The sequence below is a fragment of the Schistocerca americana genome, chromosome 2 (assembly GCF_021461395.2).
Source record: "Schistocerca americana isolate TAMUIC-IGC-003095 chromosome 2, iqSchAmer2.1, whole genome shotgun sequence".
NCBI classification, from domain to species: domain Eukaryota; kingdom Metazoa; phylum Arthropoda; class Insecta; order Orthoptera; family Acrididae; genus Schistocerca; species Schistocerca americana.
Window position 1 is genome coordinate 351,761,369 of NC_060120.1, and position 24,484 is coordinate 351,785,852.

General features: G+C 48.4%; 20 non-coding genes across 20 annotated transcripts; 13 read left to right on the plus strand and 7 right to left on the minus strand.

The window, feature by feature from the left end:
• Positions 1-7,241: 7,241 nt before the first annotated feature.
• Positions 7,242-7,314, minus strand: Trnav-uac. Its single transcript has one exon. It is a non-coding gene; the product is annotated as a tRNA-Val (tRNA).
• A 235-nt stretch (positions 7,315-7,549) lies between these two features.
• On the plus strand, positions 7,550-7,621 carry Trnap-cgg. The gene has a single exon. It is a non-coding gene; the product is annotated as a tRNA-Pro (tRNA).
• A 1,640-nt stretch (positions 7,622-9,261) lies between these two features.
• Trnap-ugg lies at positions 9,262-9,333 on the plus strand. Its single transcript has one exon. It is a non-coding gene; the product is annotated as a tRNA-Pro (tRNA).
• A 601-nt stretch (positions 9,334-9,934) lies between these two features.
• On the minus strand, positions 9,935-10,007 carry Trnav-uac. Its single transcript has one exon. It is a non-coding gene; the product is annotated as a tRNA-Val (tRNA).
• Positions 10,008-10,242: 235 nt separating this feature from the next.
• Positions 10,243-10,314, plus strand: Trnap-cgg. The gene has a single exon. It is a non-coding gene; the product is annotated as a tRNA-Pro (tRNA).
• Positions 10,315-11,956: 1,642 nt separating this feature from the next.
• On the plus strand, positions 11,957-12,028 carry Trnap-ugg. The gene has a single exon. It is a non-coding gene; the product is annotated as a tRNA-Pro (tRNA).
• Positions 12,029-12,629: 601 nt separating this feature from the next.
• On the minus strand, positions 12,630-12,702 carry Trnav-uac. Its single transcript has one exon. It is a non-coding gene; the product is annotated as a tRNA-Val (tRNA).
• A 235-nt stretch (positions 12,703-12,937) lies between these two features.
• On the plus strand, positions 12,938-13,009 carry Trnap-cgg. The gene has a single exon. It is a non-coding gene; the product is annotated as a tRNA-Pro (tRNA).
• A 1,643-nt stretch (positions 13,010-14,652) lies between these two features.
• Positions 14,653-14,724, plus strand: Trnap-ugg. The gene has a single exon. It is a non-coding gene; the product is annotated as a tRNA-Pro (tRNA).
• Positions 14,725-15,325: 601 nt separating this feature from the next.
• Positions 15,326-15,398, minus strand: Trnav-uac. The gene has a single exon. It is a non-coding gene; the product is annotated as a tRNA-Val (tRNA).
• A 235-nt stretch (positions 15,399-15,633) lies between these two features.
• Positions 15,634-15,705, plus strand: Trnap-cgg. The gene has a single exon. It is a non-coding gene; the product is annotated as a tRNA-Pro (tRNA).
• A 1,644-nt stretch (positions 15,706-17,349) lies between these two features.
• Positions 17,350-17,421, plus strand: Trnap-ugg. Its single transcript has one exon. It is a non-coding gene; the product is annotated as a tRNA-Pro (tRNA).
• A 601-nt stretch (positions 17,422-18,022) lies between these two features.
• Trnav-uac lies at positions 18,023-18,095 on the minus strand. The gene has a single exon. It is a non-coding gene; the product is annotated as a tRNA-Val (tRNA).
• A 235-nt stretch (positions 18,096-18,330) lies between these two features.
• On the plus strand, positions 18,331-18,402 carry Trnap-cgg. Its single transcript has one exon. It is a non-coding gene; the product is annotated as a tRNA-Pro (tRNA).
• Positions 18,403-20,045: 1,643 nt separating this feature from the next.
• On the plus strand, positions 20,046-20,117 carry Trnap-ugg. The gene has a single exon. It is a non-coding gene; the product is annotated as a tRNA-Pro (tRNA).
• A 601-nt stretch (positions 20,118-20,718) lies between these two features.
• On the minus strand, positions 20,719-20,791 carry Trnav-uac. Its single transcript has one exon. It is a non-coding gene; the product is annotated as a tRNA-Val (tRNA).
• Positions 20,792-21,026: 235 nt separating this feature from the next.
• Positions 21,027-21,098, plus strand: Trnap-cgg. The gene has a single exon. It is a non-coding gene; the product is annotated as a tRNA-Pro (tRNA).
• Positions 21,099-22,740: 1,642 nt separating this feature from the next.
• On the plus strand, positions 22,741-22,812 carry Trnap-ugg. Its single transcript has one exon. It is a non-coding gene; the product is annotated as a tRNA-Pro (tRNA).
• Positions 22,813-23,413: 601 nt separating this feature from the next.
• Trnav-uac lies at positions 23,414-23,486 on the minus strand. Its single transcript has one exon. It is a non-coding gene; the product is annotated as a tRNA-Val (tRNA).
• A 235-nt stretch (positions 23,487-23,721) lies between these two features.
• Positions 23,722-23,793, plus strand: Trnap-cgg. The gene has a single exon. It is a non-coding gene; the product is annotated as a tRNA-Pro (tRNA).
• The last annotated feature ends 691 nt before the right edge of the window (positions 23,794-24,484 follow it).

Below are 24,484 nucleotides of genomic sequence, written 5' to 3' on the forward strand. Positions count from 1 at the left end.
AAATGACACTGCAGTCGACGTGCTTATTACTATCGCTTTTGGAAGAACCAAGGCGCAGTATTCTAGTGTCGAACCGGTACTGCAAATTGGGATTAAGCAAAAATTTATTGTGTGGTCGAGCGACAGCCTCGGCTCGCTCCTCCTACATGATCGCTTCTTGTGCGGAATAATTCCTAGCTCGCCGATGGCTTCAGAGTTGGTCTTCTCGAAGTTTTGCTTTCGCACTGCATTCCGCAATCTTTTCGTTATGAGTTGTGTGCTTCGGTTTCCCGACTTTCTTGTGTTTAGTGTGTTTGGCTTCTCTTAACCCTTAGCCACCGCTTGCCGAAATTTCCACACTATCATCTGTCGATCTGCAGAGCTCGATGAAGGCATCGCGGCCGTTCCTGAGCTCGTGGAACGGTCGAATCTGTAGTTGTTTCCAGATCTCTCCCACACAACGGCCTCCCAGAAGCTTGGATTACAGAAGTACGCCACTACTCCCAGCCGCAGATTCACGATTGAAAGCAGAATGACATGAGCTACACGCAGCTCCGATTTTTTTTGTTTGTGTCTGACCTACTTTGAAAGACTTTGTAGTCGATTTACTTACTACTATCGCTGTTGGAAACCAGGTGATAACCGCACAGTATTTTAGAGACGATCAGGTAATGAAAATTTAGAATAAGTAAAACAGTATCAAACGAAGTTGTGTGGTGGAGCAGCACATGCAATTCACGCTTCCTAGATAATCGTTACTGCATAGAATAATTCTTTTGTCTGCGGCGTCTTCAGTATCCGTCTTCTGGAAATTTTGCTTGCAGTATATTTTGCAATCTTTTCGTTATGAGTTGGTGCTTGGTTTCCCGATGTTCTTTTGTTTAGTGCATTCGCCTCCTCTTAACCCTGAGAAACCACATACCGAAACTGAGGCACTGCCGGCTGTTCATAAGCAGTGCTCGATGAAGTTATTTCGCTTTTTATTCGTTGCCTTTAATATTCTTCTCAACAGTGGTGAGTGCTGCCTGCAGAAAGCGTTTATCTTGCGAATTCGCGTGAAAGTTTGTGTTCCCTGTGAGGCCCACTACTTGGGATTAACTTGACTGCTCCAGCCAGGTGGCTCGTTGGTCTAGGGGCAGTCTTTCCGCGTCAGCCGTGCTGTGCGGACGTGTGCTGAGTTTCGTGCGCCGCGGTCTGCTGTGCTTCGGCGTGGTAAGTCGCAGTGCGTCTTGCATCGTTGCAGAGCTTCTACGCATACTGAAATTTGAAATATGAATCCGTGATGGCCCACTTGAACAGACAAGATACTTTGAAATTCTCGTTTGATCGTAATTACGCTCGACCTACGCTACACGAAATCGAAGATTGGTTGGAATACGAAGTGAAAGTTGATTCAGAGGATGTCATTGGAATGCATCTTTCGATAGTGAGCAGCGTTGTATTTGTGAAATTGAGGAATGCTAACTTATGTGACAAAGTAGTCGAGTCTTGCGGAGGAAGTATGAAATTTAAGCATTGTGATGGAAACGTAGGCGAAGTCACCGTAACACATGCAGGTTTTGGAATACGAACTATCAGGATATTCGAACTACCATTCGAAGTACCGGCGGAACAAATAAACGCAGTGATAGCGCCGTACGGTAAAGTTCTCAGCAATGTTGCCGAACGGTGGTCCAACGCGCGCAAATTCCAAGTTCTCAACGGAGTGAGGCAATTAAAGGTCGATTTGCACAAACATGTACCGTCATACATCAGCGTCTGTGGATACCGAGGTATCGTTATATACGACGGCCAGCCGAGGACGTGCGCGGCGTGCAACTCTCCCGGCCACGTCCGCGCGGAGTGTTTACAGCGGCGAGTGGCGCAGCTGCCGGCTGGCGAGGCGCCGCGACCGCCGGCTATGACTGCGCTGCCAGCGACTTACGCTACGGCTGCCCGCGGCAAAGTCCTGACCCCAAGCCCTGATGTGAATTCGGAGGACCTTACAACCCGAGAAGAAGCCCAGATTGCCACCACTGACACAACAGAAGCTAGACCACCCGCACCTAAGGAAATCGTGACAGCTGTAACGGTTTCAACACAACAGCCACCGAAAGATATTGGGAGCCACAGCAAATTATCCGATTCCTCCGCTGTTGAGAATGACATGCAAGAACCATCCCGGAATGAGCAACCTCATAGTGAACCGATTTCTCTATTGACACCATCATCCACCAAGAGCACGGTCGACAATTTAGCTCGAAACACCACCCGCTTAGAAGATTTGAAGAATGCTGAGGAAGACAACATCAGACAGCAGCCGGTGAAACCTAAACGGCAAACACGAAAACAGAGCCCTGAAGAGATTCAAGAACTGGAGAAAAAACTCTCCCGTACCAAAAAAATTCTTAAAACAGATCGAAGCGGAAAGCAAGGCGTGGCAGACATCGGAAAACCAGACATCCCCAACCCGAATGAGGACGTACAGATGAACCTCGCCCCTCCAATTGAAGAACCAATGGACACTGTTGACCGCTGCGGAACTGATACGGGGACAGCATGGTCTGACGACACTGAATGCGCTTAGTTGGACTACCGAATGACGCAGGCGTATAAAATTGCCACGCTCAATGTGAACAGAATAGTTTCGGACGTAAAGTTGCAATCTGTGAAGGACTACTTATATGCCGCCGACATTGACATAGCGATGTTACAAGAGGTAGTTACAACCAAAATAGCGGATGTGTACGGATATGAGGCGATCTTAAACATAGGCAATGTATGTGGAACAGGAATACTGTTCAAACACGGCATACCATGTACAGCAAAAGCAATACTTGAATCTGGACGAGGCATAACTGCACAAATATATGATCTGCTTCTTGTTAATATATATGCTCCCTCTGGATCCAGCGGAAAACGAGCAAGGGGCAACCTGTTCCGGGACGAAATTGTCCCATTAATAACGGATCCTCGACTGCACATAATTTTGGGTGGAGATTTTAACTGCGTATTGCGTCCAGAAGATCAAATCCCGAACTTCAACTTTTGTGAGGAGCTGTTGCTGTTAATTAACGGGCTCGATATGATAGATGCTTGGTGCCACCTTCGCCCGCACACCCGAGGATACACGTACGTATCCAGTAATCGGCAAGCAGACTAGACAGGCTGTATGTAACGAAAGGTTTTATCTATAATGTAACTGACTGTGAAATTTGGCCTCTTAACTTCTCGGATCACTGCGCATTTCATATAACCGCGAAGCATACTAAACAAAAAACATTCCTGGGAAGGGGCGTATGGCAGCTAAACGTGTCACTTTTGGAGGACGCAGTACTGAAACAGGAGGTCCATGCTACATGGCAGCGTTGTCTTCGGATGCAATCCAGATATCCTACACGCATCATGTGGTGGCTACAGTCTGCGAAACCGCAGATAAAAAAATGCATCGCACGATATGGTCGCATGAAAGCGTACTGGCGAAAACGCACCTTGGAGTATCACTTTCTTTGCCTCCGCGAACTATATGATGACCCCATGGGATTAGTAGCAAACAGCTCTAGAATAAAACGCACCAAAGCAAGAATAACGGCGTTGGTACGACAATCACTAGAGGGGAAAAAAGTTCGATCGCGTCCTCCGATTGAACTGACGCAGGAGAATACGTCCGTATATCACGTGATACGGGAAGCCAAGAGAGGTAAACAAAAGTTAATCCACACTCTCAGTGATGAACAGGGGAACGAATACGATCAACAGGTCACAGTTAAAAACTACGTGGTGCAACATTATACAGATTTTTACTCCGCATCGGCGACTGACGCGACGGCAAGTGAGCCGCTTTTATCCAACATTCAATCCACGGTCCATCCGACTGACAACGCCGACCTTGTAGCCCACATAACTGAGGAAGAAGTATGTGCCATAATCAAAGACTCGCCTACAAAGAAATCTGCTGGTTTAGATGGCCTACCCATACAATTTTATGCTCGTTTTTGGCACATCATAGGACCGGAATTCACCAAAATATGCAATGAATTATTGGGAGACGTGCAGATGCCATCTCAGTTTACCGAAGGAATGATTGTACTGATCCCCAAAAAACCACGTAGCGCTACGCTGAAGGATTTTCGACCACTAACACTCCTCAATTCCGACTATAAATTCTTCACCCGACTCATAAACTGTAGACTGAAGACGGTACTGCCGAAAGTACTTGGCCCTTATCAAATGAGTGCTGTCCCAGGGAGATCAATGTCGAATGCACTATGTGAATATAGAGACATAATACATTTGTCGTGGCTATGCAAATGCAATGTTGGTCTCATGGTTTTAGACTTCGATAAGGCTTTTGACCGCATCAACCACCACTTTCTACTAACTGTAATGCAACGGATGGGATTCAGTGCTCATTTTATTCAGATCATACGCAAATGTATAGTCGGCACTTCCTCTCGAATCAAAATTAATGGTCAGCTAAGTTCACCAGTCCCGATCAAGCAATCAGTGAGACAAGGCTGCCCCCTTTCTATGGCACTATACGCAATCGCCGTAGAACCGTTACTGTTCAACCTGCATCACAGGTTACAAGGTCTACAGGTGTTGGGTACAAAAACCGTGTGTCACGCTTATGCTGATGACGTCAGTGTAGTAGTTAACACGCACTCAGAAATGGAAGTCGTTCAACAAATAATCCACGCTTACGCCACTTCTTCCGGAGCCAAACTCAATGAACAAAAATCGAAAATTTTACCTGTTGGACCCCATATGGAGTCCATTCCAAGAACATGGCTACAAAGAACAGAGAAGACGAACCACTTAGGTATGATTCTAATGGCCAACCCAAGGGAGATGACAGTAGCCAACTGGGACCATAAACTGCATATATTCAGGGCTACTCTCCGTGAACACAAAACTAGAACGCTCAATCGGATACAGAGAGCTCTATTGATTAACAGCTATGCGCTAAGCAAAATATATCACATCGCAGCAGTGTTACCAGTACCCAAGGATACAGCGCAAAAGCTTTTAGCTGCAGCGTATTGGTTCATATGGAGCGGAAACATCTTTAAAGTCGCTATGCCAACCATAGTGTTAACCCGCGCCGCTAGTGGTTTGGGCGTCAAAGACATCAAGAACCAATGCACTGCCGTATATATGGACCGAATCCGCAAAATACTGCAGTCACCCCACCCGACAATTACGAAAACGTTATTCAACAGGTTAGCCCCAACGAGCAAAAAGGCCCCAGTCGATGTTGGTCGCATCAGCGCTCAACTCGATCACGTCCGGACTTATTACCTGGAAATGAGCTATATTCAAGACACTTCACAGCTGCTTAACACCAGAAGGACCTATTACCACCTCACGAGACACCATAGGCAAAACCCAATTGAAGCGAAATATCCAGCGGTCAACTGGAGTAACGTCTGGAAAAACATTAACAATCCCATCCTCCACTCCAAAGTAGTGTCCACGTGGTATGACATTGTGAACGAGAAGGTCCCCACAGGTGAAAAGTTGCACAATATCAAAATGAAGCAGAGTCCGTACTGCGATCATTGCCATACTGTAGATACCTTGGCACACATTCTCATCTGCCGCGACCAATACCACATATGGAACTGGACTAGAAAAAAACTCGCAATAATTACTAGAACCACAGACTCCGCTATAACACTTAAAGATGTCCTTCAACCAGACTGGCATTTCTTTCCTGCAACAAAGCACAATAGCTATGTTTGGATTATCGGCCAGTTTGCATATTTTGCAGTTACGAATACACATGCGAGTATAGACGAGTACATACAGTATATAATGGAAGAGCACCACAACCTTAAAACGAGTCGGAAATACAAAGCTTTGTTTCAAAATTTCTTACTTCACACTTTGCCATAATGAAGCGGTAATTTTTTTTTTTTTTTTTTTTTTTTTTTGGGTTGGTGCACAACACTACAGCGAGTTGATACTACTTGTGCTTCATTATAATTAAGTTGGCATTTATTTATTTATTTTTATAGTACAGCAGGTGAAAGTGCCTCAGGAAAACTAATTTTGCCAGAAGCCGTAACATAAAACACATCAGAAGTGCTTGATTGATTTCGTGTTCTTCTGTTCCACGGGTATTGGACAGATTGTCACGGCAAGAAGATGTATTCAGTTCCTTTATATATTATTTAAAAAAAATAATGAAAAAATAAATAAAAAAGTAGGTTAAGTTAGGGTGAAAGTGGCGGTGGCAACAGAATTTCTCTTTTTTTTTTTTTTTTTTTTTTTTTTTTTTTTTTTTTTTTTTTTTTTTTTAGGTTAGATAGGAGTTTGGGGGTGATATGGATGATAGGGGCCAACGCCTGAAGTGGAAGAGGTCCAGGAAAATAAAAATAAAAGCGCTGTGGAAACGCGCTACCCCGAGAAAAAAAAAAAAAAAAAAAAAAAAACGCGTGAGTCGTGCTATAAAAAAAAAAAAAAAAAAAAAAGCGGTAGCGTGCGTTGTTTCTATTCATAATGTCAGTGGATCGAGAGCAGCTGGCATAAAATATTTTTATAGCCTCTTCTGTCTGAATGCTGAAGAAAAAAAAAAAAAAAAAAAAAAAAAAAAAAAAAAAAAAAAAAAAAAAAAAAAAAAGGGTATGATTCCTGCTTTGGGTGCAGGAGGTCCCGGGTTCAAATCCCGGACGAGCCCTGCCATTTTGACCGTGCTGAAGCGTAGGTGGAACTCAGCCCCGGTTGCAGCTCCTCAATGAAGAGTAGACGCCTGTTATAGCACGTGGATATAACAAGAATGCGGCACCAGTAAAGTACGTAGGTGGAATTCGGTAGAAAGGCAGACGGTAATTTTGCATGCAACGGAAAACAAGGTTGTCTTTGCGGGATATGTGCACCGTGAGTGGAGATTCAGCTTAATTGTGCGACAGTCTACCCTCATCTTACTAGCGACGGCAACAACCAAGGGGTGGCATGTAAGATTGAGCGTGGCTAAGAGTTTCTCATTATTAGTTAGCATCACACTTTGACAGAGCTGTGACAACTCGAGTAGGGTGAGCTCAGGAAAGCCAGTAGCAAGCGCACTTGAAGTAGCCCTGAAGAACCGGATTATAAATTTTGCCAGCCATAATGGAGCTAGGGGCGTTCTCAGTTACCAAATACCGGTGCAATAAGAGAGCTACAGTATTTGACAGTAAAATGACGCCCTATCCGTCTAGCATACAACATTGCTTGTCTCTGCATACGCGGACGTGAGGTCATCTCGGAAATGAAATCCGAAATATAGATTAAAATTGTTGTGTACCCGCCCGGGATCGAACCGGGGACCTTCTGCGTGTAAAGCAGACGTGATAACCGCTACACCACGGAAACGACGGTTCTTTTCATGTACCACCCGGAGACTCGTAATAGCAACAGTTTTTCTTCTGTGTTAGCAAGGGCATCGGCTACGAGCTCCCTCCGATTCGTGAAGTTCCTGCAGTAAAAGACGTCGATGAAAACAATCCAACCGCGACAGACAGGGAGAACGCTGGCTGAGCTGCAGCCCTACATGGTGAGACCATCAAAGGTGGCGTCATTCACATGCAGTGCGTTTTCGGAACGAATAGGCTCGTTGGTCTAGGGGTATGATTCCTGCTTCGGGTGCAGGAGGTCCCGGGTTCAAATCCCGGACGAGCCCTTGCGTTTTGTACAACGGTGTGGTAACAAATCGCATGGCGGTGGCTGTTTCGCGCATTTCCAGGCCTCCAAGTCAGCGCTAAAATCCGACAACCAGTTCTGAAACCGTTTCATGTTTCATTTGAGCCATGTGCACCCTGCTGATGGAACGTTTGAAGTTGATTTAAATGGTCACAGTAGAGATCGTAGCAAGTGTCTTGCTGAGTGCGACGAAAACGGGTTTCCGCCCGCAATCGAGCCGGGGACCTTCTGCGTGTTCGGCACGGCGCCTGGGCTCGGCGGCAGCTGCTGCTCTTTCCTTCCTTACGAGATACCGTCGATTCGCGACGTCGTTATTGCAAAAGATGTCACCAAAGGCAATCGCTTCGTTAGCGGCACTTTGCCTGGGCTCCGCGGCAGCTCTACATGGAGGCACCAGCAGCCCAGCCAGGCCGCCGCCGGCACCGGTGCGCCACAGCGCAAGGAGCCGGCGGCCGCCCTGCAATGCCCCTGTCGTTGCATATTCCACCCGCCCCATATCCTCTCCATGTCTGACTCACTACCCCAAATGACACTGCAGTCGACGTGCTTATTACTATCGCTTTTGGAAGAACCAAGGCGCAGTATTCTAGTGTCGAACCGGTACTGCAAATTGGGATTAAGCAAAAATTTATTGTGTGGTCGAGCGACAGCCTCGGCTCGCTCCTCCTACATGATCGCTTCTTGTGCGGAACAATTCCTAGCTCGCCGATGGCTTCAGAGTTGGTCTTCTCGAAGTTTTGCTTTCGCACTGCATTCCGCAATCTTTTCGTTATGAGTTGTGTGCTTCGGTTTCCCGACTTTCTTGTGTTTAGTGTGTTTGGCTTCTCTTAACCCTTAGCCACCGCTTGCCGAAATTTCCACACTATCATCTGTCGATCTGCAGAGCTCGATGAAGGCATCGCGGCCGTTCCTGAGCTCGTGGAACGGTCGAATCTGTAGTTGTTTCCAGATCTCTCCCACACAACGGCCTCCCAGAAGCTTGGATTACAGAAGTACGCCACTACTCCCAGACGGAGATTCACGATTGAAAGAAGAATGACATGAGCTACACGCAGCTCCGATTTTTTTTTGTGTGTCTGACCTACTTTGAAAGACTTTGTAGTCGATTTACTTACTACTATCGCTGTTGGAAACCAGGTGATAACCGCACAGTATTTTAGAGACGATCAGGTAATGAAAATTTAGAATAAGTAAAACAGTATCAAAAGAAGTTGTGTGGTGGAGCAGCACATGCAATTCACGCTTCCTAGATAATCGTTACTGCATAGAATAATTCTTTTGTCTGCGGCGTCTTCAGTATCCGTCTTCTGGAAATTTTGCTTGCAGTATATTTTGCAATCTTTTCGTTATGAGTTGGTGCTTGGTTTCCCGATGTTCTTTTGTTTAGTGCATTCGCCTCCTCTTAACCCTGAGAAACCACATACCGAAACTGAGGCACTGCCGGCTGTTCATAAGCAGTGCTCGATGAAGTTATTTCGCTTTTTATTCGTTGCCTTTAATATTCTTCTCAACAGTGGTGAGTGCTGCCTGCAGAAAGCGTTTATCTTGCGAATTCGCGTGAAAGTTTGTGTTCCCTGTGAGGCCCACTACTTGGGATTAACTTGACTGCTCCAGCCAGGTGGCTCGTTGGTCTAGGGGTATGATTCCTGCTTTGGGTGCAGGAGGTCCCGGGTTCAAATCCCGGACGAGCCCTGCCATTTTGACCGTGCTGAAGCGTAGGTGGAACTCAGCCCCTGTTGCAGCTCCTCAATGAAGAGTAGACGCCTGTTATAGCACGTGGATATAACAAGAATGCGGCACCAGTAAAGTACGTAGGTCGAATTCGGTAGAAAGGCAGACGGTAATTTTGCATGCAACGGAAAACAAGGTTGTCTTTGCGGGATATGTGCACCGTGAGTGGAGATTCAGCTTAATTGTGCGACAGTCTACCCTCATCTTACTAGCGACGGCAACAACCAAGGGGTGGCATGTAAGATTGAGCGTGGCTAAGAGTTTCTCATTATTAGTTAGCATCACACTTTGACAGAGCTGTGACAAGGCGAGTAGGGTGAGCTCAGGAAAGCCAGTAGCAAGCGCACTTGAAGTAGCCCTGAAGAACCGGATTATAAATTTTGCCAGCCATAATGGAGCTAGGGGCGTTCTCAGTTACCAAATACCGGTGCAATAAGAGAGCTACAGTATTTGACAGTAAAATGACGCCCTATCCGTCTAGCATACAACATTGCTTGTCTCTGCATACGCGGACGTGAGGTCATCTCGGAAATGAAATCCGAAATATAGATTAAAATTGTTGTGTTCCCGCCCGGGATCGAACCGGGGACCTTCTGCGTGTAACGCAGACGTGATAACCGCTACACCACGGAAACGACGGTTCTTTTCATGTACCACCCGGAGACTCGTAATAGCAACAGTTTTTCTTCTGTGTTAGCAAGGGCATCGGCTACGAGCTCCCTCCGATTCGTGAAGTTCCTGCAGTAAAAGACGTCGATGAAAAGAATCCAACCGCGACAGACAGGAAGAACGCTGGCAGAGCTGCAGCCCTACATGGTGAGACCATCAAAGGTGGCGTCATTCACATGCAGTGCGTTTTCGGAACGAATAGGCTCGTTGGTCTAGGGGTATGATTCCTGCTTCGGGTGCAGGAGGTCCCGGGTTCAAATCCCGGACGAGCCCTTGCGTTTTGTACAACGGTGTGGTAACAAATCGCATGGCGGTGGCTGTTTCGCGCATTTCCAGGCCTCCAAGTCAGCGCTAAAATCCGACAACCAGTTCTGAAACCGTTTCATGTTTCATTTGAGCCATGTGCACCCTGCTGATGGAACGTTTGAAGTTGATTTAAATGGTCACAGTAGAGATCGTAGCAAGTGTCTTGCTGAGTGCGACGAAAACGGGTTTCCGCCCGCAATCGAGCCGGGGACCTTCTGCGTGTTCGGCACGGCGCCTGGGCTCGGCGGCAGCTGCTGCTCTTTCCTTCCTTACGAGATACCGTCGATTCGCGCAGTCGTTATTGCAAAAGATGTCACCAAAGGCAATCGCTTCGTTAGCGGCACTTTGCCTGGGCTCCGCGGCAGCTCTACATGGAGGCACCAGCAGCCCAGCCAGGCCGCCGCCGGCACCGGTGCGCCACAGCGCAACGAGCCGGCGGCCGCCCTGCAATGCCCCTGTCGTTGCATATTCCACCCGCCCCATATCCTCTCCATGTCTGACTCACTACCCCAAATGACACTGCAGTCGACGTGCTTATTACTATCGCTTTTGGAAGAACCAAGGCGCAGTATTCTAGTGTCGAACCGGTACTGCAAATTGGGATTAAGCAAAAATTTATTGTGTGGTCGAGCGACAGCCTCGGCTCGCTCCTCCTACATGATCGCTTCTTGTGCGGAATAATTCCTAGCTCGCCGATGGCTTCAGAGTTGGTCTTCTCGAAGTTTTGCTTTCGCACTGCATTCCGCAATCTTTTCGTTATGAGTTGTGTGCTTCGGTTTCCCGACTTTCTTGTGTTTAGTGTGTTTGGCTTCTCTTAACCCTTAGCCACCGCTTGCCGAAATTTCCACACTATCATCTGTCGATCTGCAGAGCTCGATGAAGGCATCGCGGCCGTTCCTGAGCTCGTGGAACGGTCGAATCTGTAGTTGTTTCCAGATCTCTCCCACACAACGGCCTCCCAGAAGCTTGGATTACAGAAGTACGCCACTACTCCCAGCCGGAGATTCACGATTGAAAGCAGAATGACATGAGCTACACGCAGCTCCGATTTTTTTTTTTTTGTGTCTGACCTACTTTGAAAGACTTTGTAGTCGATTTACTTACTACTATCGCTGTTGGAAACCAGGTGATAACCGCACAGTATTTTAGAGACGATCAGGTAATGAAAATTTAGAATAAGTAAAACAGTATCAAAAGAAGTTGTGTGGTGGAGCAGCACATGCAATTCACGCTTCCTAGATAATCGTTACTGCATAGAATAATTCTTTTGTCTGCGGCGTCTTCAGTATCCGTCTTCTGGAAATTTTGCTTGCAGTATATTTTGCAATCTTTTCGTTATGAGTTGGTGCTTGGTTTCCCGATGTTCTTTTGTTTAGTGCATTCGCCTCCTCTTAACCCTGAGAAACCACATACCGAAACTGAGGCACTGCCGGCTGTTCATAAGCAGTGCTCGATGAAGTTATTTCGCTTTTTATTCGTTGCCTTTAATATTCTTCTCAACAGTGGTGAGTGCTGCCTGCAGAAAGCGTTTATCTTGCGAATTCGCGTGAAAGTTTGTGTTCCCTGTGAGGCCCACTACTTGGGATTAACTTGACTGCTCCAGCCAGGTGGCTCGTTGGTCTAGGGGTATGATTCCTGCTTTGGGTGCAGGAGGTCCCGGGTTCAAATCCCGGACGAGCCCTGCCATTTTGACCGTGCTGAAGCGTAGGTGGAACTCAGCCCCGGTTGCAGCTCCTCAATGAAGAGTAGACGCCTGTTATAGCACGTGGATATAACAAGAATGCGGCACCAGTAAAGTACGTAGGTGGAATTCGGTAGAAAGGCAGACGGTAATTTTGCATGCAACGGAAAACAAGGTTGTCTTTGCGGGATATGTGCACCGTGAGTGGAGATTCAGCTTAATTGTGCGACAGTCTACCCTCATCTTACTAGCGACGGCAACAACCAAGGGGTGGCATGTAAGATTGAGCGTGGCTAAGAGTTTCTCATTATTAGTTAGCATCACACTTTGACAGAGCTGTGACAAGGCGAGTAGGGTGAGCTCAGGAAAGCCAGTAGCAAGCGCACTTGAAGTAGCCCTGAAGAACCGGATTATAAATTTTGCCAGCCATAATGGAGCTAGGGGCGTTCTCAGTTACCAAATACCGGTGCAATAAGAGAGCTACAATATTTGACAGTAAAATGACGCCCTATCCGTCTAGCATACAACATTGCTTGTCTCTGCATACGCGGACGTGAGGTCATCTCGGAAATGAAATCCGAAATATAGATTAAAATTGTTGTGTTTCCGCCCGGGATCGAACCGGGGACCTTCTGCATGTAAAGCAGACGTGATAACCGCTACACCACGGAAACGACGGTTCGTTTCATGTACCACCCGGAGACTCGTAATAGCAACAGTTTTTCTTCTGTGTTAGCAAGGGCATCGGCTACGAGCTCCCTCCGATTCGTGAAGTTCCTGCAGTAAAAGACGTCGATGAAAACAATCCAACCGCGACAGACAGGGAGAACGCTGGCTGAGCTGCAGCCCTACATGGTGAGACCATCAAAGGTGGCGTCATTCACATGCAGTGCGTTTTCGGAACGAATAGGCTCGTTGGTCTAGGGGTATGATTCCTGCTTCGGGTGCAGGAGGTCCCGGGTTCAAATCCCGGACGAGCCCTTGCGTTTTGTACAACGGTGTGGTAACAAATCGCATGGCGGTGGCTGTTTCGCGCATTTCCAGGCCTCCAAGTCAGCGCTAAAATCCGACAACCAGTTCTGAAACCGTTTCATGTTTCATTTGAGCCATGTGCACCCTGCTGATGGAACGTTTGAAGTTGATTTAAATGGTCACAGTAGAGATCGTAGCAAGTGTCTTGCTGAGTGCGACGAAAACGGGTTTCCGCCCGCAATCGAGCCGGGGACCTTCTGCGTGTTCGGCACGGCGCCTGGGCTCGGCGGCAGCTGCTGCTCTTTCCTTCCTTACGAGATACCGTCGATTCGCGCAGTCGTTATTGCAAAAGATGTCACCAAAGGCAATCGCTTCGTTAGCGGCACTTTGCCTGGGCTCCGCGGCAGCTCTACATGGAGGCACCAGCAGCCCAGCCAGGCCGCCGCCGGCACCGGTGCGCCACAGCGCAAGGAGCCGGCGGCCGCCCTGCAATGCCCCTGTCGTTGCATATTCCACCCGCCCCATATCCTCTCCATGTCTGACTCACTACCCCAAATGACACTGCAGTCGACGTGCTTATTACTATCGCTTTTGGAAGAACCAAGGCGCAGTATTCTAGTGTCGAACCGGTACTGCAAATTGGGATTAAGCAAAAATTTATTGTGTGGTCGAGCGACAGCCTCGGCTCGCTCCTCCTACATGATCGCTTCTTGTGCGGAATAATTCCTAGCTCGCCGATGGCTTCAGAGTTGGTCTTCTCGAAGTTTTGCTTTCGCACTGCATTCCGCAATCTTTTCGTTATGAGTTGTGTGCTTCGGTTTCCCGACTTTCTTGTGTTTAGTGTGTTTGGCTTCTCTTAACCCTTAGCCACCGCTTGCCGAAATTTCCACACTATCATCTGTCGATCTGCAGAGCTCGATGAAGGCATCGCGGCCGTTCCTGAGCTCGTGGAACGGTCGAATCTGTAGTTGTTTCCAGATCTCTCCCACACAACGGCCTCCCAGAAGCTTGGATTACAGAAGTACGCCACTACTCCCAGCCGGAGATTCACGATTGAAAGCAGAATGACATGAGCTACACGCAGCTCCGATTTTTTTTTTTTTTGTGTCTGACCTACTTTGAAAGACTTTGTAGTCGATTTACTTACTACTATCGCTGTTGGAAACCAGGTGATAACCGCACAGTATTTTAGAGACGATCAGGTAATGAAAATTTAGAATAAGTAAAACAGTATCAAAAGAAGTTGTGTGGTGGAGCAGCACATGCAATTCACGCTTCCTAGATAATCGTTACTGCATAGAATAATTCTTTTGTCTGCGGCGTCTTCAGTATCCGTCTTCTGGAAATTTTGCTTGCAGTATATTTTGCAATCTTTTCGTTATGAGTTGGTGCTTGGTTTCCCGATGTTCTTTTGTTTAGTGCATTCGCCTCCTCTTAACCCTGAGAAACCACATACCGAAACTGAGGCACTGCCGGCTGTTCATAAGCAGTGCTCGATGAAGTTATTTCGCTTTTTATTCGTTGCCTTTAATATTCTTCTCAACAGTGGTGAGTGCTGCCTGCAGAAAGCGTTTATCTTGCGAATTCGCGTGAAAGTTTGTGTTCCCTGTGAGGCCCACTACTTGGGATTAACTTGACTGCTCCAGCCAGGTGGCTCGTTGGTCTAGGGGTATGATTCCTGCTTTGGGTGCAGGAGGTCCCGGGTTCAAATCCCGGACGAGCCCTGCCATTTTGACCGTGCTGAAGCGTAGGTGGAACTCAGCCCCGGTTGCAGCTCCTCAATGAAGAGTAGACGCCTGTTATAGCACGTGGATATAACAAGAATGCGGCACCAGTAAAGTACGTAGGTGGAATTCGGTAGAAAGGCAGACGGTAATTTTGCATGCAACGGAAAACAAGGTTGTCTTTGCGGGATATGTGCACCGTGAGTGGAGATTCAGCTTAATTGTGCGACAGTCTACCCTCATCTTACTAGCGACGGCAACAACCAAGGGGTGGCATGTAAGATTGAGCGTGGCTAAGAGTTTCTCATTATTAGTTAGCATCACACTTTAACAGAGCTGTGACAAGGCGAGTAGGGTGAGCTCAGGAAAGCCAGTAGCAAGCGCACTTGAAGTAGCCCTGAAGAACCGGATTATAAATTTTGCCAGCCATAATGGAGCTAGGGGCGTTCTCAGTTACCAAATACCGGTGCAATAAGAGAGCTACAGTATTTGACAGTAAAATGACGCCCTATCCGTCTAGCATACAACATTGCTTGTCTCTGCATACGCGGACGTGAGGTCATCTCGGAAATGAAATCCGAAATATAGATTAAAATTGTTGTGTTCCCGCCCGGGATCGAACCGGGGACCTTCTGCGTGTAAAGCAGACGTGATAACCGCTACACCACGGAAACGACGGTTCGTTTCATGTACCACCCGGAGACTCGTAATAGCAACAGTTTTTCTTCTGTGTTAGCAAGGGCATCGGCTACGAGCTCCCTCCGATTCGTGAAGTTCCTGCAGTAAAAGACGTCGATGAAAACAATCCAACCGCGACAGACAGGGAGAACGCTGGCTGAGCTGCAGCCCTACATGGTGAGACCATCAAAGGTGGCGTCATTGACATGCAGTGCGTTTTCGGAACGAATAGGCTCGTTGGTCTAGGGGTACGATTCCTGCTTCGGGTGCAGGAGGTCCCGGGTTCAAATCCCGGACGAGCCCTTGCGTTTTGTACAACGGTGTGGTAACAAATCGCATGGCGGTGGCTGTTTCGCGCATTTCCAGGCCTCCAAGTCAGCGCTAAAATCCGACAACCAGTTCTGAAACCGTTTCATGTTTCATTTGAGCCATGTGCACCCTGCTGATGGAACGTTTGAAGTTGATTTAAATGGTCACAGTAGAGATCGTAGCAAGTGTCTTGCTGAGTGCGACGAAAACGGGTTTCCGCCCGCAATCGAGCCGGGGACCTTCTGCGTGTTCGGCACGGCGCCTGGGCTCGGCGGCAGCTGCTGCTCTTTCCTTCCTTACGAGATACCGTCGATTCGCGCAGTCGTTATTGCAAAAGATGTCACCAAAGGCAATCGCTTCGTTAGCGGCACTTTGCCTGGGCTCCGCGGCAGCTCTACATGGAGGCACCAGCAGCCCAGCCAGGCCGCCGCCGGCACCGGTGCGCCACAGCGCAAGGAGCCGGCGGCCGCCCTGCAATGCCCCTGTCGTTGCATATTCCACCCGCCCCATATCCTCTCCATGTCTGACTCACTACCCCAAATGACACTGCAGTCGACGTGCTTATTACTATCGCTTTTGGAAGAACCAAGGCGCAGTATTCTAGTGTCGAACCGGTACTGCAAATTGGGATTAAGCAAAAATTTATTGTGTGGTCGAGCGACAGCCTCGGCTCGCTCCTCCTACATGATCGCTTCTTGTGCGGAATAATTCCTAGCTCGCCGATGGCTTCAGAGTTGGTCTTCTCGAAGTTTTGCTTTCGCACTGCATTCCGCAATCTTTTCGTTATGAGTTGTGTGCTTCGGTTTCCCGACTTTCTTGTGTTTAGTGTGTTTGGCTTCTCTTAACCCTTAGCCACCGCTTGCCGAAATTTCCACACTATCATCTGTCGATCTGCAGAGCTCGATGAAGGCATCGCGGCCGTTCCTGAGCTCGTGGAACGGTCGAATCTGTAGTTGTTTCCAGATCTCTCCCACACAACGGCCTCCCAGAAGCTTGGATTACAGAAGTACGCCACTACTCCCAGCCGGAGATTCACGATTGAAAGCAGAATGACATGAGCTACACGCAGCTCCGATTTTTTTTTTTTTTTGTGTCTGACCTACTTTGAAAGACTTTGTAGTCGATTTACTTACTACTATCGCTGTTGGAAACCAGGTGATAACCGCACAGTATTTTAGAGACGATCAGGTAATGAAAATTTAGAATAAGTAAAACAGTATCAAAAGAAGTTGTGTGGTGGAGCAGCACATGCAATTCACGCTTCCTAGATAATCGTTACTGCATAGAATAATTCTTTTGTCTGCGGCGTCTTCAGTATCCGTCTTCTGGAAATTTTGCTTGCAGTATATTTTGCAATCTTTTCGTTATGAGTTGGTGCTTGGTTTCCCGATGTTCTTTTGTTTAGTGCATTCGCCTCCTCTTAACCCTGAGAAACCACATACCGAAACTGAGGCACTGCCGGCTGTTCATAAGCAGTGCTCGATGAAGTTATTTCGCTTTTTATTCGTTGCCTTTAATATTCTTCTCAACAGTGGTGAGTGCTGCCTGCAGAAAGCGTTTATCTTGCGAATTCGCGTGAAAGTTTGTGTTCCCTGTGAGGCCCACTACTTGGGATTAACTTGACTGCTCCAGCCAGGTGGCTCGTTGGTCTAGGGGTATGATTCCTGCTTTGGGTGCAGGAGGTCCCGGGTTCAAATCCCGGACGAGCCCTGCCATTTTGACCGTGCTGAAGCGTAGGTGGAACTCAGCCCCGGTTGCAGCTCCTCAATGAAGAGTAGACGCCTGTTATAGCACGTGGATATAACAAGAATGCGGCACCAGTAAAGTACGTAGGTGGAATTCGGTAGAAAGGCAGACGGTAATTTTGCATGCAACGGAAAACAAGGTTGTCTTTGCGGGATATGTGCACCGTGAGTGGAGATTCAGCTTAATTGTGCGACAGTCTACCCTCATCTTACTAGCGACGGCAACAACCAAGGGGTGGCATGTAAGATTGAGCGTGGCTAAGAGTTTCTCATTATTAGTTAGCATCACACTTTAACAGAGCTGTGACAAGGCGAGTAGGGTGAGCTCAGGAAAGCCAGTAGCAAGCGCACTTGAAGTAGCCCTGAAGAACCGGATTATAAATTTTGCCAGCCATAATGGAGCTAGGGGCGTTCTCAGTTACCAAATACCGGTGCAATAAGAGAGCTACAGTATTTGACAGTAAAATGACGCCCTATCCGTCTAGCATACAACATTGCTTGTCTCTGCATACGCGGACGTGAGGTCATCTCGGAAATGAAATCCGAAATATAGATTAAAATTGTTGTGTTCCCGCCCGGGATCGAACCGGGGACCTTCTGCGTGTAAAGCAGACGTGATAACCGCTACACCACGGAAACGACGGTTCTTTTCATGTACCACCCGGAGACTCGTAATAGCAACAGTTTTTCTTCTGTGTTAGCAAGGGCATCGGCTACGAGCTCCCTCCGATTCGTGAAGTTCCTGCAGTAAAAGACGTCGATGAAAACAATCCAACCGCGACAGACAGGGAGAACGCTGGCTGAGCTGCAGCCCTACATGGTGAGACCATCAAAGGTGGCGTCATTGACATGCAGTGCGTTTTCGGAACGAATAGGCTCGTTGGTCTAGGGGTATGATTCCTGCTTCGGGTGCAGGAGGTCCCGGGTTCAAATCCCGGACGAGCCCTTGCGTTTTGTACAACGGTGTGGTAACAAATCGCATGGCGGTGGCTGTTTCGCGCATTTCCAGGCCTCCAAGTCAGCGCTAAAATCCGACAACCAGTTCTGAAACCGTTTCATGTTTCATTTGAGCCATGTGCACCCTGCTGATGGAACGTTTGAAGTTGATTTAAATGGTCACAGTAGAGATCGTAGCAAGTGTCTTGCTGAGTGCGACGAAAACGGGTTTCCGCCCGCAATCGAGCCGGGGACCTTCTGCGTGTTCGGCACGGCGCCTGGGCTCGGCGGCAGCTGCTGCTCTTTCCTTCCTTACGAGATACCGTCGATTCGCGCAGTCGTTATTGCAAAAGATGTCACCAAAGGCAATCGCTTCGTTAGCGGCACTTTGCCTGGGCTCCGCGGCAGCTCTACATGGAGGCACCAGCAGCCCAGCCAGGCCGCCGCCGGCACCGGTGCGCCACAGCGCAAGGAGCCGGCGGCCGCCCTGCAATGCCCCTGTCGTTGCATATTCCACCCGCCCCATATCCTCTCCATGTCTGACTCACTACCCCAAATGACACTGCAGTCGACGTGCTTATTACTATCGCTTTTGGAAGAACCAAGGCGCAGTATTCTAGTGTCGAACCGGTACTGCAAATTGGGATTAAGCAAAAATTTATTGTGTGGTCGAGCGACAGCCTCGGCTCGCTCCTCCTACATGATCGCTTCTTGTGCGGAATAATTCCTAGCTCGCCGATGGCTTCAGAGTTGGTCTTCTCGAAGTTTTGCTTTCGCACTGCATTCCGCAATCTTTTCGTTATGAGTTGTGTGCTTCGGTTTCCCGACTTTCTTGTGTTTAGTGTGTTTGGCTTCTCTTAACCCTTAGCCACCGCTTGCCGAAATTTCCACACTATCATCTGTCGATCTGCAGAGCTCGATGAAGGCATCGCGGCCGTTCCTGAGCTCGTGGAACGGTCGAATCTGTAGTTGTTTCCAGATCTCTCCCACACAACGGCCTCCCAGAAGCTTGGATTACAGAAGTACGCCACTACTCCCAGCCGGAGATTCACGATTGAAAGCAGAATGACATGAGCTACACGCAGCTCCGATTTTTTTTTTTTTTGTGTCTGACCTACTTTGAAAGACTTTGTAGTCGATTTACTTACTACTATCGCTGTTGGAAACCAGGTGATAACCGCACAGTATTTTAGAGACGATCAGGTAATGAAAATTTAGAATAAGTAAAACAGTATCAAAAGAAGTTGTGTGGTGGAGCAGCACATGCAATTCACGCTTCCTAGATAATCGTTACTGCATAGAATAATTCTTTTGTCTGCGGCGTCTTCAGTATCCGTCTTCTGGAAATTTTGCTTGCAGTATATTTTGCAATCTTTTCGTTATGAGTTGGTGCTTGGTTTCCCGATGTTCTTTTGTTTAGTGCATTCGCCTCCTCTTAACCCTGAGAAACCACATACCGAAACTGAGGCACTGCCGGCTGTTCATAAGCAGTGCTCGATGAAGTTATTTCGCTTTTTATTCGTTGCCTTTAATATTCTTCTCAACAGTGGTGAGTGCTGCCTGCAGAAAGCGTTTATCTTGCGAATTCGCGTGAAAGTTTGTGTTCCCTGTGAGGCCCACTACTTGGGATTAACTTGACTGCTCCAGCCAGGTGGCTCGTTGGTCTAGGGGTATGATTCCTGCTTTGGGTGCAGGAGGTCCCGGGTTCAAATCCCGGACGAGCCCTGCCATTTTGACCGTGCTGAAGCGTAGGTGGAACTCAGCCCCGGTTGCAGCTCCTCAATGAAGAGTAGACGCCTGTTATAGCACGTGGATATAACAAGAATGCGGCACCAGTAAAGTACGTAGGTGGAATTCGGTAGAAAGGCAGACGGTAATTTTGCATGCAACGGAAAACAAGGTTGTCTTTGCGGGATATGTGCACCGTGAGTGGAGATTCAGCTTAATTGTGCGACAGTCTACCCTCATCTTACTAGCGACGGCAACAACCAAGGGGTGGCATGTAAGATTGAGCGTGGCTAAGAGTTTCTCATTATTAGTTAGCATCACACTTTAACAGAGCTGTGACAAGGCGAGTAGGGTGAGCTCAGGAAAGCCAGTAGCAAGCGCACTTGAAGTAGCCCTGAAGAACCGGATTATAAATTTTGCCAGCCATAATGGAGCTAGGGGCGTTCTCAGTTACCAAATACCGGTGCAATAAGAGAGCTACAGTATTTGACAGTAAAATGACGCCCTATCCGTCTAGCATACAACATTGCTTGTCTCTGCATACGCGGACGTGAGGTCATCTCGGAAATGAAATCCGAAATATAGATTAAAATTGTTGTGTTCCCGCCCGGGATCGAACCGGGGACCTTCTGCGTGTAAAGCAGACGTGATAACCGCTACACCACGGAAACGACGGTTCTTTTCATGTACCACCCGGAGACTCGTAATAGCAACAGTTTTTCTTCTGTGTTAGCAAGGGCATCGGCTACGAGCTCCCTCCGATTCGTGAAGTTCCTGCAGTAAAAGACGTCGATGAAAACAATCCAACCGCGACAGACAGGGAGAACGCTGGCTGAGCTGCAGCCCTACATGGTGAGACCATCAAAGGTGGCGTCATTGACATGCAGTGCGTTTTCGGAACGAATAGGCTCGTTGGTCTAGGGGTATGATTCCTGCTTCGGGTGCAGGAGGTCCCGGGTTCAAATCCCGGACGAGCCCTTGCGTTTTGTACAACGGTGTGGTAACAAATCGCATGGCGGTGGCTGTTTCGCGCATTTCCAGGCCTCCAAGTCAGCGCTAAAATCCGACAACCAGTTCTGAAACCGTTTCATGTTTCATTTGAGCCATGTGCACCCTGCTGATGGAACGTTTGAAGTTGATTTAAATGGTCACAGTAGAGATCGTAGCAAGCGTCTTGCTGAGTGCGACGAAAACGGGTTTCCGCCCGCAATCGAGCCGGGGACCTTCTGCGTGTTCGGCACGGCGCCTGGGCTCGGCGGCAGCTGCTGCTCTTTCCTTCCTTACGAGATACCGTCGATTCGCGCAGTCGTTATTGCAAAAGATGTCACCAAAGGCAATCGCTTCGTTAGCGGCACTTTGCCTGGGCTCCGCGGCAGCTCTACATGGAGGCACCAGCAGCCCAGCCAGGCCGCCGCCGGCACCGGTGCGCCACAGCGCAACGAGCCGGCGGCCGCCCTGCAATGCCCCTGTCGTTGCATATTCCACCCGCCCCATATCCTCTCCATGTCTGACTCACTACCCCAAATGACACTGCAGTCGACGTGCTTATTACTATCGCTTTTGGAAGAACCAAGGCGCAGTATTCTAGTGTCGAACCGGTACTGCAAATTGGGATTAAGCAAAAATTTATTGTGTGGTCGAGCGACAGCCTCGGCTCGCTCCTCCTACATGATCGCTTCTTGTGCGGAATAATTCCTAGCTCGCCGATGGCTTCAGAGTTGGTCTTCTCGAAGTTTTGCTTTCGCACTGCATTCCGCAATCTTTTCGTTATGAGTTGTGTGCTTCGGTTTCCCGACTTTCTTGTGTTTAGTGTGTTTGGCTTCTCTTAACCCTTAGCCACCGCTTGCCGAAATTTCCACACTATCATCTGTCGATCTGCAGAGCTCGATGAAGGCATCGCGGCCGTTCCTGAGCTCGTGGAACGGTCGAATCTGTAGTTGTTTCCAGATCTCTCCCACACAACGGCCTCCCAGAAGCTTGGATTACAGAAGTACGCCACTACTCCCAGCCGGAGATTCACGATTGAAAGCAGAATGACATGAGCTACACGCAGCTCCGATTTTTTTTTTTTTGTGTCTGACCTACTTTGAAAGACTTTGTAGTCGATTTACTTACTACTATCGCTGTTGGAAACCAGGTGATAACCGCACAGTATTTTAGAGACGATCAGGTAATGAAAATTTAGAATAAGTAAAACAGTATCAAAAGAAGTTGTGTGGTGGAGCAGCACATGCAATTCACGCTTCCTAGATAATCGTTACTGCATAGAATAATTCTTTTGTCTGCGGCGTCTTCAGTATCCGTCTTCTGGAAATTTTGCTTGCAGTATATTTTGCAATCTTTTCGTTATGAGTTGGTGCTTGGTTTCCCGATGTTCTTTTGTTTAGTGCATTCGCCTCCTCTTAACCCTGAGAAACCACATACCGAAACTGAGGCACTGCCGGCTGTTCATAAGCAGTGCTCGATGAAGTTATTTCGCTTTTTATTCGTTGCCTTTAATATTCTTCTCAACAGTGGTGAGTGCTGCCTGCAGAAAGCGTTTATCTTGCGAATTCGCGTGAAAGTTTGTGTTCCCTGTGAGGCCCACTACTTGGGATTAACTTGACTGCTCCAGCCAGGTGGCTCGTTGGTCTAGGGGTATGATTCCTGCTTTGGGTGCAGGAGGTCCCGGGTTCAAATCCCGGACGAGCCCTGCCATTTTGACCGTGCTGAAGCGTAGGTGGAACTCAGCCCCGGTTGCAGCTCCTCAATGAAGAGTAGACGCCTGTTATAGCACGTGGATATAACAAGAATGCGGCACCAGTAAAGTACGTAGGTGGAATTCGGTAGAAAGGCAGACGGTAATTTTGCATGCAACGGAAAACAAGGTTGTCTTTGCGGGATATGTGCACCGTGAGTGGAGATTCAGCTTAATTGTGCGACAGTCTACCCTCATCTTACTAGCGACGGCAACAACCAAGGGGTGGCATGTAAGATTGAGCGTGGCTAAGAGTTTCTCATTATTAGTTAGCATCACACTTTGACAGAGCTGTGACAAGGCGAGTAGGGTGAGCTCAGGAAAGCCAGTAGCAAGCGCACTTGAAGTAGCCCTGAAGAACCGGATTATAAATTTTGCCAGCCATAATGGAGCTAGGGGCGTTCTCAGTTACCAAATACCGGTGCAATAAGAGAGCTACAGTATTTGACAGTAAAATGACGCCCTATCCGTCTAGCATACAACATTGCTTGTCTCTGCATACGCGGACGTGAGGTCATCTCGGAAATGAAATCCGAAATATAGATTAAAATTGTTGTGTTCCCGCCCGGGATCGAACCGGGGACCTTCTGCGTGTAAAGCAGACGTGATAACCGCTACACCACGGAAACGACGGTTCGTTTCATGTACCACCCGGAGACTCGTAATAGCAACAGTTTTTCTTCTGTGTTAGCAAGGGCATCGGCTACGAGCTCCCTCCGATTCGTGAAGTTCCTGCAGTAAAAGACGTCGATGAAAACAATCCAACCGCGACAGACAGGGAGAACGCTGGCTGAGCTGCAGCCCTACATGGTGAGACCATCAAAGGTGGCGTCATTGACATGCAGTGCGTTTTCGGAACGAATAGGCTCGTTGGTCTAGGGGTACGATTCCTGCTTCGGGTGCAGGAGGTCCCGGGTTCAAATCCCGGACGAGCCCTTGCGTTTTGTACAACGGTGTGGTAACAAATCGCATGGCGGTGGCTGTTTCGCGCATTTCCAGGCCTCCAAGTCAGCGCTAAAATCCGACAACCAGTTCTGAAACCGTTTCATGTTTCATTTGAGCCATGTGCACCCTGCTGATGGAACGTTTGAAGTTGATTTAAATGGTCACAGTAGAGATCGTAGCAAGTGTCTTGCTGAGTGCGACGAAAACGGGTTTCCGCCCGCAATCGAGCCGGGGACCTTCTGCGTGTTCGGCACGGCGCCTGGGCTCGGCGGCAGCTGCTGCTCTTTCCTTCCTTACGAGATACCGTCGATTCGCGCAGTCGTTATTGCAAAAGATGTCACCAAAGGCAATCGCTTCGTTAGCGGCACTTTGCCTGGGCTCCGCGGCAGCTCTACATGGAGGCACCAGCAGCCCAGCCAGGCCGCCGCCGGCACCGGTGCGCCACAGCGCAAGGAGCCGGCGGCCGCCCTGCAATGCCCCTGTCGTTGCATATTCCACCCGCCCCATATCCTCTCCATGTCTGACTCACTACCCCAAATGACACTGCAGTCGACGTGCTTATTACTATCGCTTTTGGAAGAACCAAGGCGCAGTATTCTAGTGTCGAACCGGTACTGCAAATTGGGATTAAGCAAAAATTTATTGTGTGGTCGAGCGACAGCCTCGGCTCGCTCCTCCTACA